This window comes from Chiloscyllium punctatum, unplaced genomic scaffold (genome assembly GCF_047496795.1).
Source record: "Chiloscyllium punctatum isolate Juve2018m unplaced genomic scaffold, sChiPun1.3 scaffold_554, whole genome shotgun sequence".
NCBI classification, from domain to species: Eukaryota; Metazoa; Chordata; class Chondrichthyes; order Orectolobiformes; family Hemiscylliidae; genus Chiloscyllium; species Chiloscyllium punctatum.
In genome coordinates this window covers 80,001-90,000 of record NW_027310288.1, presented here as the reverse complement: position 1 = coordinate 90,000, position 10,000 = coordinate 80,001, and positions in this window count along the sequence as shown.

The window sequence follows — 10,000 nt, the reverse complement described above, 5'->3', positions numbered from 1 at the left end:
CCAAGCGCATTTTTGAATTGGTTACTGATTTCTCCGTTCGAGTTGCGGCTGCGGTTGGCTTCAAATAGTGGTGGGGGCTTAATTATCGCCGAGGGGAGCATGTCCCGGTGGTGTGGCCGAGGATGGAGTGCCTTTTGAAGGGGGTGTTTCTGAATTTGGACCCTTTTTGAGTTGCATGGCCGGATGGGTGTGGTTTTGAAGGGTGTGTCTGTCTGGAGTGGCACCGGCGTTGGTGTGAGGCTGAGGGTGGGCGTTCGGTTCCTGGTTAGGGATAGGGAAAGGGTGAGACTTAGCTTTAGTGCTCGTGCCCCCGATTTTGGTAATGTTTGACGTCAATTTTCCAAGGAGGCGAATGCAAGGCTTCAGAGGGACTTTGAGTGTTCGGGGGCGGGGTAGCTCAGCCGGATTTGCCCCGGCGGTTCTGCGGACGGTGTTGACTTCGAGGGCGGACCGGCCCCCGTGTTCAGTCCGAATATCGTGCATTGTTAACGGCGGGAAGTGTTCCAAAAGGGAATGGGATTGAATGTGACTGCTGAAGCCGACTTTGAGACCTGTAACGCGGGTAGCTCAGCCGGATTTGACCCGGCGGTTCTGGCGACGGTCTCGCCTTCGAGGGGGGAGCGCCCCGCGTGTTCAGGCCGAATTTTGTGCATTTCCATCGGCGGGAAGAGGTCCAAACGGGAATGGGATTGAATGTGACTGCTGAAGCCGACATTGAGACCTCTAACGCGGGTAGCTCGGCAGGATTTGACCCGGCGGTTCTGCCGAAGGTCTCACCTTCGAGGGGGGAGCGTCCCGCGTGTTCAGGCCGAATATCGTGCATTGTTAACGGCGGGAAGTGTTCCAAAAGGGAATGGGATTGAATGTGACTGCTGAAGCCGACATTGAGACCTCTAACGCGGGTAGCTCGGCCGGATTTGACCCGGCGGTTCTGGCGACGGTCTCGCCTTCGAGGGGGGAGCGTCCCGCGTGTTCAGGCCGAATTTTGTGCATTTCCATCGGCGGGAAGAGGTCCAAACGGGAATGGGATTGAATGTGACTGCTGAAGCCGACATTGAGACCTCTAACGCGGGTAGCTCGGCCGGATTTGACCCGGCGGTTCTGCCGAAGGTCTCACCTTCGAGGGGGGAGCGTCCCGCGTGTTCAGGCCGAATTTTGTGCATTTCCATCGGCGGGAAGAGGTCCAAACGGGAATGGGATTGAATGTGACTGCTGAAGCCGACATTGAGACCTCTAACGCGGGTAGCTCGGCCGGATTTGACCCGGCGGTTCTGCCGAAGGTCTCACCTTCGAGGGGGGAGCGCCCACCGTGTACAGGCCGATTTTCATGCATTTCCAACCGTGGGAAGGGGTCCGAAAGGGGATGGGGGTGAACGTGACTGCTCAACCCGACTTTGAGACCTGTAACGCGGGTAGCTCAGCCGGATTTGACCCGGCGGTTCTGGCGACGGTCTCGCCTTCGAGGGGGGAGCGTCCCCCGTGTACAGGCCGATTTTCATGCATTTCGAACCGTGGGAAGTGGCCCAAAAGGGGATGGGAGTGAATGTGACTGCTCAACCCGACTTTGGCGCTTCCGAGCCGGGTAGCTCAGCCGGGTTTGACCCGGCGGTTCTGCCGACGGTCTCGTCTTCGAGGCGGGTGCCTCCCCCGTGTACAGGCCGATTTTCATGCATTTCGTACCGTGGGAAGTGGTCCAAAAGGGAATGGGGGTGGACGTGACTGCTCATACCGACATCGAGACTTGTAAGCCGTGTAGCTCGGCCGGGTTTGATCCGGCGGGTCTGCCGACGGTCTCGTCTTCGAGAGGGGGGCCTCCCCCGTGTACAGGCCGATTTTCGTGCATTTCCAACGGTGGGAAGAGGTTCATAAGGGGATGGGGGTGAATGTGACTGCTCAACCCGACTCTGAGGCTTCTAACCCGGGTAGCTCGGCCGGGTTTGACCCGGCGGTTCTGCCGTCGGTCTCGCCTTCGAGAGGGGCGCCTCCCCCGTGTACAGGCCGATTTTCGTGCATTTCCAACGGTGGGAAGAGGTTCAAAAGGGGATGGGAGTGAATGTGACTGCTCAACCCGACTCTGAGGCTTCTAACCCGGGTAGCTCGGCCGGGTTTGATCCGGCGGTTCTGCCGACGGTCTCGTCTTCGAGGCCGGTGCCTCCCCCGTGTACAGGCCGATTTTCGTGCATTTCCAACGGTGGGAAGAGGTTCAAAAGGGGATGGGGGTGAATGCGACTGCTCAACCCGACTCTGAGGCTTCTAACCCGGGTAGCCCGGCCGGGTTTGACCCGGCGGTTCTGCCGTCGGTCTCGCCTTCGAGGGCGGAGCCTCCCCCGTGTACAGGCCGATTTTCATGCATTTGCAACGGTGGGAAGTTGCCCAAAAGTCGATGGGAGTGAATGTGACTGCTCAACCCGACTTTGAGACTTTTAAGCCGGGTAGCTCAGCCGGGTTTGACCCGGCGGTTCTGCCGACGGTCTCGCCTTCGAGGGGGGAGCCTCCCCCGTGTACAGGCCGATTTTCGTGCATTTCCAACGGTGGGAAGAGGTTCAAAAGGGGATGGGAGTGAATGTGACTGCTCAACCCGACTCTGAGGCTTCTAACCCGGGTAGCTCGGCCGGGTTTGATCCGGCGGTTCTGCCGACGGTCTCGTCTTCGAGGCCGGTGCCTCCCCCGTGTACAGGCCGATTTTCGTGCATTTCCAACGGTGGGAAGTGGTCCAAAAGGGAATGGGGGTGGACGTGTCTGCTCATACCGACTTTGAGACTTGTAAGCCGGGTAGCTCAGCCGGGTTTGTTCCGGCGGTTCTGCCGACGGTCTCGTCATCGAGGGGGGAGCCTCCCCCGTGTCCAGGCCGATTTTCATGCATTTCCAACCGTGGGAAGTGGTCCAAAAGGGAATGGGGGTGAATGTGACTGCTCATACCGACTTTGAGACTTTTAAGCCGGGTAGCTCAGCCGGGTTTGACCCGGCGGTTCTGCCGACGGTCTCGCCTTCGAGGGGGGAGCGTCCCCCGTGTTCAGGCCGAATTTTGTGCATTTCGAACCGTGGGAAGTTGCCCAAAAGTCGATGGGAGTGAATGTGACTGCTCAACCCGACTTTGAGACTTGTAAGCCGGGTAGCTCAGCCGGGTTTGACCCGGCGGTTCTGCCGACGGTCTCGTCTTCGAGGCGGGTGCCTCCCCCGTGTACAGGCCGATTTTCATGCATTTCGTACCGTGGGAAGCGGTCCAAAAGGGGATGGGAGTGAACGTGACTGCTCATACCGACTTTGGCGCTTCCGAGCCGGGTAGCTCAGCCGGGTTTGACCCGGCGGGTCTGCCGACGGTCTCGCCTTCGAGGGGGGAGCGTCCCCCGTGTTCAGGCCGAATCTTGTGCATTTCGAACCGTGGGAAGTTGCCCAAAAGTCGATGGGAGTGAATGTGACTGCTCAACCCGACTTTGAGACTTGTAAGCCGGGTAGCTCAGCCGGGTTTGACCCGGCGGTTCTGCCGACGGTCTCGTCTTCGAGGCGGATGCCACCCCCGTGTACAGGCCGATTTTCGTGCATTTCCAACCGTGGGAAGTGGTCTAAAAGTCGATGGGAGTGAACGTGACTGCTCAACCCGACTCTGAGGCTTCTAACCCGGGTAGCTCGGCCGGGTTTGACCCGGCGGTTCTGCCGACGGTCTCGTCTTCGAGGCGGGTGCCTCCCCCGTGTACAGGCCGATTTTCGTGCATTTCGAACCGTGGGAAGTGGTCTAAAAGTCGATGGGAGTGAACGTGACTGCTCAACCCGACTTTGAGACTTGTAAGCCGGGTAGCTCAGCCAGGTTTGACCCGGCGGTTCTGCCGACGGTCTCGCCTTCGAGGGCGGACCCTCCCCCGTGTACAGGCCGGTTTTCGTGCATTTCGAACCGTGGGAAGTGATCCAAAAGGGAATGGGGGTGAACGTGACTGCCCAACCCGGCTTTGAGACTTGTAAGCCGGGTAGCTCAGCCGGGTTGGACCCGGCGGTTCTGCCGACGGTCTCGACTTCGAGGCGGGTGCCTCCCCCGTGTACAGGCCGATTTTCATGCATTTGCAACGGTGGGAAGTTGCCCAAAAGTCGATGGGAGTGAATGTGACTGCTCAACCCGACTTCGAGACTTGTAAGCCGGGTAGCTCAGCCGGGTTTGACCCGGCGGTTCTGCCGACGGTCTCGCCTTCGAGGGGGGAGCCTCCCCCGTGTACAGGCCGATTTTCGTGCATTTCCAACGGTGGGAAGAGGTTCAAAAGGGCATGGGAGTGAATGTGACTGCTCAACCCGACTTTGGCGCTTCCGAGCCGGGTAGCTCAGCCGGGTTTGACCCGGCGGGTCTGCCGACGGTCTCGTCTTCGAGGCGGGTGCCTCCCCCGTATACAGGCCGATTTTCATGCATTTCGAACCGTGGGAAGTGGTCCAAAAGGGAATGGGGGTGGACGTGTCTGCTCATACCGACTTTGAGACTTGTAAGCCGGGTAGCTCAGCCGGGTTTGTTCCGGCGGTTCTGCCGACGGTCTCGTCTTCGAGGCGGGTGCCTCCCCCGTGTACAGGCCGATTTTCGTGCATTTCGAACCGTGGGAAGTGGTCCAAAAGGGGATGGGAGTGAATGTGACTGCTCAACCCGACTTTGGCGCTTCCGAGCCGGGTAGCTCAGCCGGGTTTGACCCGGCGGGTCTGCCGACGGTCTCGTCTTCGAGGCGGGTGCCTCCCCCGTATACAGGCCGATTTTCATGCATTTCGAACCGTGGGAAGTGGTCCAAAAGGGAATGGGGGTGGACGTGTCTGCTCATACCGACTTTGAGACTTGTAAGCCGGGTAGCTCAGCCGGGTTTGATCCTGCGGTTCTGCCGACGGTCTCGCCTTCGAGGGGGGAGCCTCCCCCGTGTTCAGTCCGATTTCCATGCATTTCCAACCGTGGGAAGTTGCCCAAAAGGGGATGGGAGTGAATGTGACTGCTCAACCCGACTTTGGCGCTTCCGAGCCGGTTAGCACAGCCGGGTTTGACCCGGCGGTTCTGCCGACAGTCTCCTCTTCGAGGCGGGTGCCTCCCCCGTGTACAGGCCGATTTCCGTGCATTTCGAACCGTGGGAAGTGGTCCAAACGTCGATGGGAGTGAATGTGACTGCTCAACCCGACTTTGGCGCTTCCGAGCCGGGTAGCTCAGCCGGGTTTGACCCGGCGGTTCTGCCGACGGTCTCGTCTTCGAGGCGGGTGCCTCCCCCGTGTACAGGCCGATTTTCATGCATTTGGAACCGTGGGAAGTGGTCCAAAAGGGAATGGGGGTGGACGTGACTGCTCATACCGACTTTGAGACTTGTAAGCCGGGTAGCTCAGCCGGGTTTGACCCGGCGGTTCTGCCGACGGTCTCGCCTTCGAGGGGGGAGCCTCCCCCGTGTTCAGTCCGATTTTCGTGCATTTCCCACGGTGGGAAATGGTATCTTTCATTACGGGGACAAGGGTCTGAAGCGGTGAAGTCAGTAACCGGCATAGTTAAGGAAAGGGTTCGAATTTTCTCAACAGTACGAAAAAAGTGAGCAGGGAAGCTAGAGAAGGTGTCAGTGAGTCCCAAACGAGTGAACCGCAAAACTTAGGGAAATGCCCGAAAGCGTTTTAAAGGGTGAAATCGGGAACGAGGAAATGATGGGAAAGTGCCTGAAAGTGCTAAATGAGTAAACAGAAAAACGAAGAAAAATGTTTGAAAAGAAGAAGTGAGTAACCAGGAAAACTTAGAAAAATGTTCAAAACGAAGAAATCAGTAACCAGGAAAACTTAGAAAAATGATCAAAAAGAAGAAATGAGTAACCAGGAAAACTTAGAAAAATGTTTAAAAAGAAGAAATCAGTAACCAGGAAAACTTAGGAAAATGTTTAAAAAGAAGAAATCAGTAACCAGAAAAACTGCGAAAAATGTTTAAAAAGAAGAAATGAGTAACCAGAAAAACTTAGAAAAATGTTTAAAAAGAAGAAATCAGTAACCAGGAAAACTTAGAAAAATGTTTAAAAAGAAGAAATCAGTAACCAGGAAAACTTAGAAAAATGTTTAAAAAGAAGAAATCAGTAACCAGGAAAACTTAGAAAAATGTTATAAAAGAAGAAGTGAGTAACCAGAAAAACTTAGAAAAATGTTTAAAAAGAAGAAATCAGTAACCAGAAAAACTGCGAAAAATGTTTAAAAAGAAGAAATCAGTAACCAGAAAAACTTAGAAAAATGTTTAAAAAGAAGAAATTAGTAACCAGAAAAACTTAGAAAAATGTTTAAAAAGAAGAAATCAGTAACCAGAAAAACTGCGAAAAATGTTTAAAAAGAAGAAATCAGTAACCAGGAAAACTTAGAAAAATGTTTAAAAAGAAGAAATCAGTAACCAGAAAAACTTAGAAAAATGTTTAAAAAGAAGAAATCAGTAACCAGAAAAACGGCGAAAAATGTTTAAAAAGAAGAAATCAGTAACCAGAAAAACTTAGAAAAATGTTTAAAAAGAAGAAGTGAGTAACCAGAAAAACTTAGAAAAATGTTTAAAAAGAAGAAATGAGTAACCAGAAAAACTTAGAAAAATGTTTAAAAAGAAGAAATCAGTAACCAGAAAAACTTAGAAAAATGTTTAAAAAGAAGAAATGAGTAACCAGAAAAACTTAGAAAAATGCTTAAAAAGAAGAAATCAGTAACCAGAAAAACGGCGAAAAATGTTTAAAAAGAAGAAATCAGTAACCAGAAAAACGGCGAAAAATGTTTAAAAAGAAGAAATCAGTAACCAGACAAACTGCGAAAAATGTTTAAAAAGAAGAAATCAGTAACCAGAAAAACTGCGAAAAATGTTTAAAAAGAAGAAATCAGTAACCAGGAAAACTTAGAAAAATGTTTAAAAAGAAGAAATGAGTAACCAGGAAAACTTAGAAAAATGTTTAAAAAGAAGAAATGAGTAACCAGGAAAACTTAGAAAAATGTTTAAAAAGAAGAAATCAGTAACCAGAAAAACTTAGAAAAATGTTTAAAAAGAAGAAATCAGTAACCAGAAAAACTTAGAAAAATGTTTAAAAAGAAGAAATCAGTAACCAGAAAAACTTAGAAAAATGTTTAAAAAGAAGAAATCAGTAACCAGAAAAACGGCGAAAAATGTTTAAAAAGAAGAAATCAGTAACCAGAAAAACTTAGAAAAATGTTTAAAAAGAAGAAGTGAGTAACCAGAAAAACTTAGAAAAATGTTTAAAAAGAAGAAATGAGTAACCAGAAAAACTTAGAAAAATGTTTAAAAAGAAGAAATCAGTAACCAGAAAAACTTAGAAAAATGTTTAAAAAGAAGAAATGAGTAACCAGAAAAACTTAGAAAAATGTTTAAAAAGAAGAAATCAGTAACCAGGAAAACTTGGAAAAAAACACTTAGAAAAATTTTCAGCAAAGTGTGAAAAATATTCTAAGTGTCAGCGGAGGAAAATGCTGCAGCATCGGGAAAGATTCGCAAACTTACACCGAACATGTGCTCCGAAGTGCCGGAGGAATTGGGTGAATTGAGCCCGGCAAATGGCCAGCTGTCGTTTTGTGCCTGCAGCCCGAAAACTTTAACTTTGTCTGTCGCGGAAGTCCGGACCGAGAAAAATCCAAACGGTTTTGACCGGACCGAGTTCCAGACCGATGCAGTCAAATTTGGAATTCAGACCCATTCAGTGCCACTTGTAGTTTTTCCGCAGTGAGGTTGGCGGGGTACCCGGAGATATATGGGAACACGATTTTTAGAACAAAATGGCGGCGCGGGACCGTTCTGAAAGGCATCCGAAAAACGGTTCCACGGGCATAGCACTTTAATGACAGGTATGAGTGCATGCCGGAGAGCTCTTGGAAGTCGAATTTTTGACACTTTGTCAATTTTTTGACAGATTTGACAAACTCTTTCTGTCTGTTCTAAGAGTCAGTCAGAGACTTGTGCGGCGGTCTTTTGACACTATTGGAGGGCGGGCAAACCCCACGTTGACTCCGGCCGTCCCTCCACAGGCGCTCGTGTCCAAAATGAAGGCGAGAGACGCGAGTGGCCTGGTTCCCTTGGGTGTTGCCAAGAAGGCTGCGGGCTGACCGTTGCCTGAGCACTCCCTAAAGCCTCTTGTGATGAGAGCAGACCTCGCCTGCCGCACGACCGGCTCTGGGAGTCGTTGGGCCGCTATTTGTGAATAGTCTGGTCCTCCTCTGCCACCCGGACAAGCGCGATGGCTCTGCCGCCCTGCGGTGCTCGTCACCCAGGTTTGGGGAACACGATACTCGTAACAAAAATAAAAGGCGGCTCGGGACCTGCAGGCGAAAGGGGTCCCGTGGTGCTAAGCACGTCGACTTCGGGTCTCGGTGCAAGCCGGAGAGCTCACGGAAGTCTAAAGTTTTCGGCACGTGGTCGAATCTTTTCAAAGGCTTACCCGGCTCTTTCCGTCCATTCTGAGAGTAAGTCAGAGGCCGGTGCGGAGGTCTCTTGACAATCGGAGGGGGTGGTGGCCCTCCGCAGGCGCTCGTGTCGAAAATGAAGGCGAGAGACGCGAGTGGCCTGGTTCCCCTGGGTGTTGCCAGGAAGGCTGCGGGCTGACCCTTGCCTGAGCACTCCCTAAAGCCTCTTGTGATGAGAGCAGACCTCGCGCGCCGCACGACCGGCTCTGGGAGTCGTTGGGCCGCTATCTGTGAATAGTCTGGTCCTCCTCTGCCACCCGGCCAAGTGCGATGGCTCTGCCGCCCTGCGGTGCTCGTCACGCAGGTATGGGGCACACGATGCTCGTAACAGCAAATAAAGGCGGCTCGGGACCTGCAGGCGAAAGGGGTCCCGTGGTGCTTAGCACGTCGACTTCGGGTCTCGGTGCAAGCCGGAGAGCTCACGGAAGTCTAAAGTTTTCGGCACGTGGTCGAATCTTTTGAAAGGCTTACCCGGCTCTTTCCGTCCATTCTGAGAGTCAGTCAGAGGCCGGTGCGGCGGTCTATTGACGACCGGAGGCTCCCATGGGTGTTGCGATGAGGGTGGAGGGCACAGAACCTTGCCTTAGCACTCCCTAATAAAGCCTCTTGTGATGAGAGCAGACCTCGCGCGCCGCACGACCGGCTCTGGGAGTCGTTGGGCCGCTATCTGTGAATAGTCGGGTCCTCCTCTGCCACCCGGCCAAGTGCGATGGCTCTGCCGCCCTGCGGTGCTCGTCACGCAGGTATGGGGCACACGATGCTCGTAACAGCAAATAAAGGCGGCTCGGGACCTGCAGGCGAAAGGGGTCCCGTGGTGCTTCGCACGTCGACTTCGGGTCTCGGTGCAAGCCGGAGAGCTCACGGAAGTCTAAAGTTTTCGGCACGTGGTCGAATCTTTTGAAAGGCTTACCCGGCTCTTTCCGTCCATTCTGAGAGTCAGTCAGAGGCCGGTGCGGCGGTCTATTGACGACCGGAGGCTCCCATGGGTGTTGCGATGAGGGTGGAGGGCACAGAACCTTGCCTTAGCACTCCCTAATAAAGCCTCTTGTGAAGAGAGCAGACCTCGCGCGCCGCACGACCGGCTCTGGGAGTCGTTGGGCCGCTATCTGTGAATAGTCGGGTCCTCCTCTGCCACCCGGCCAAGTGCGATGGCTCTGCCGCCCTGCGGTGCTCGTCACGCAGGTATGGGGCACACGATGCTCGTAACAGCAAATAAAGGCGGCTCGGGACCTGCAGGCGAAAGGGGTCCCGTGGTGCTTCGCACGTCGACTTCGGGTCTCGGTGCAAGCCGGAGAGCTCACGGAAGTCTAAAGTTTTCGGCACGTGGTCGAATCTTTTGAAAGGCTTACCCGGCTCTTTCCGTCCATTCTGAGAGTCAGTCAGAGGCCGGTGCGGCGGTCTATTGACGACCGGAGGCTCCCATGGGTGTTGCGATGAGGGTGGAGGGCACAGAACCTTGCCTTAGCACTCCCTAATAAAGCCTCTTGTGAAGAGAGCAGACCTCGCGCGCCGCACGACCGGCTCTGGGAGTCGTTGGGCCGCTATCTGTGAATAGTCTGGTCCTCCTCTGCCACCCGGCTAAGTG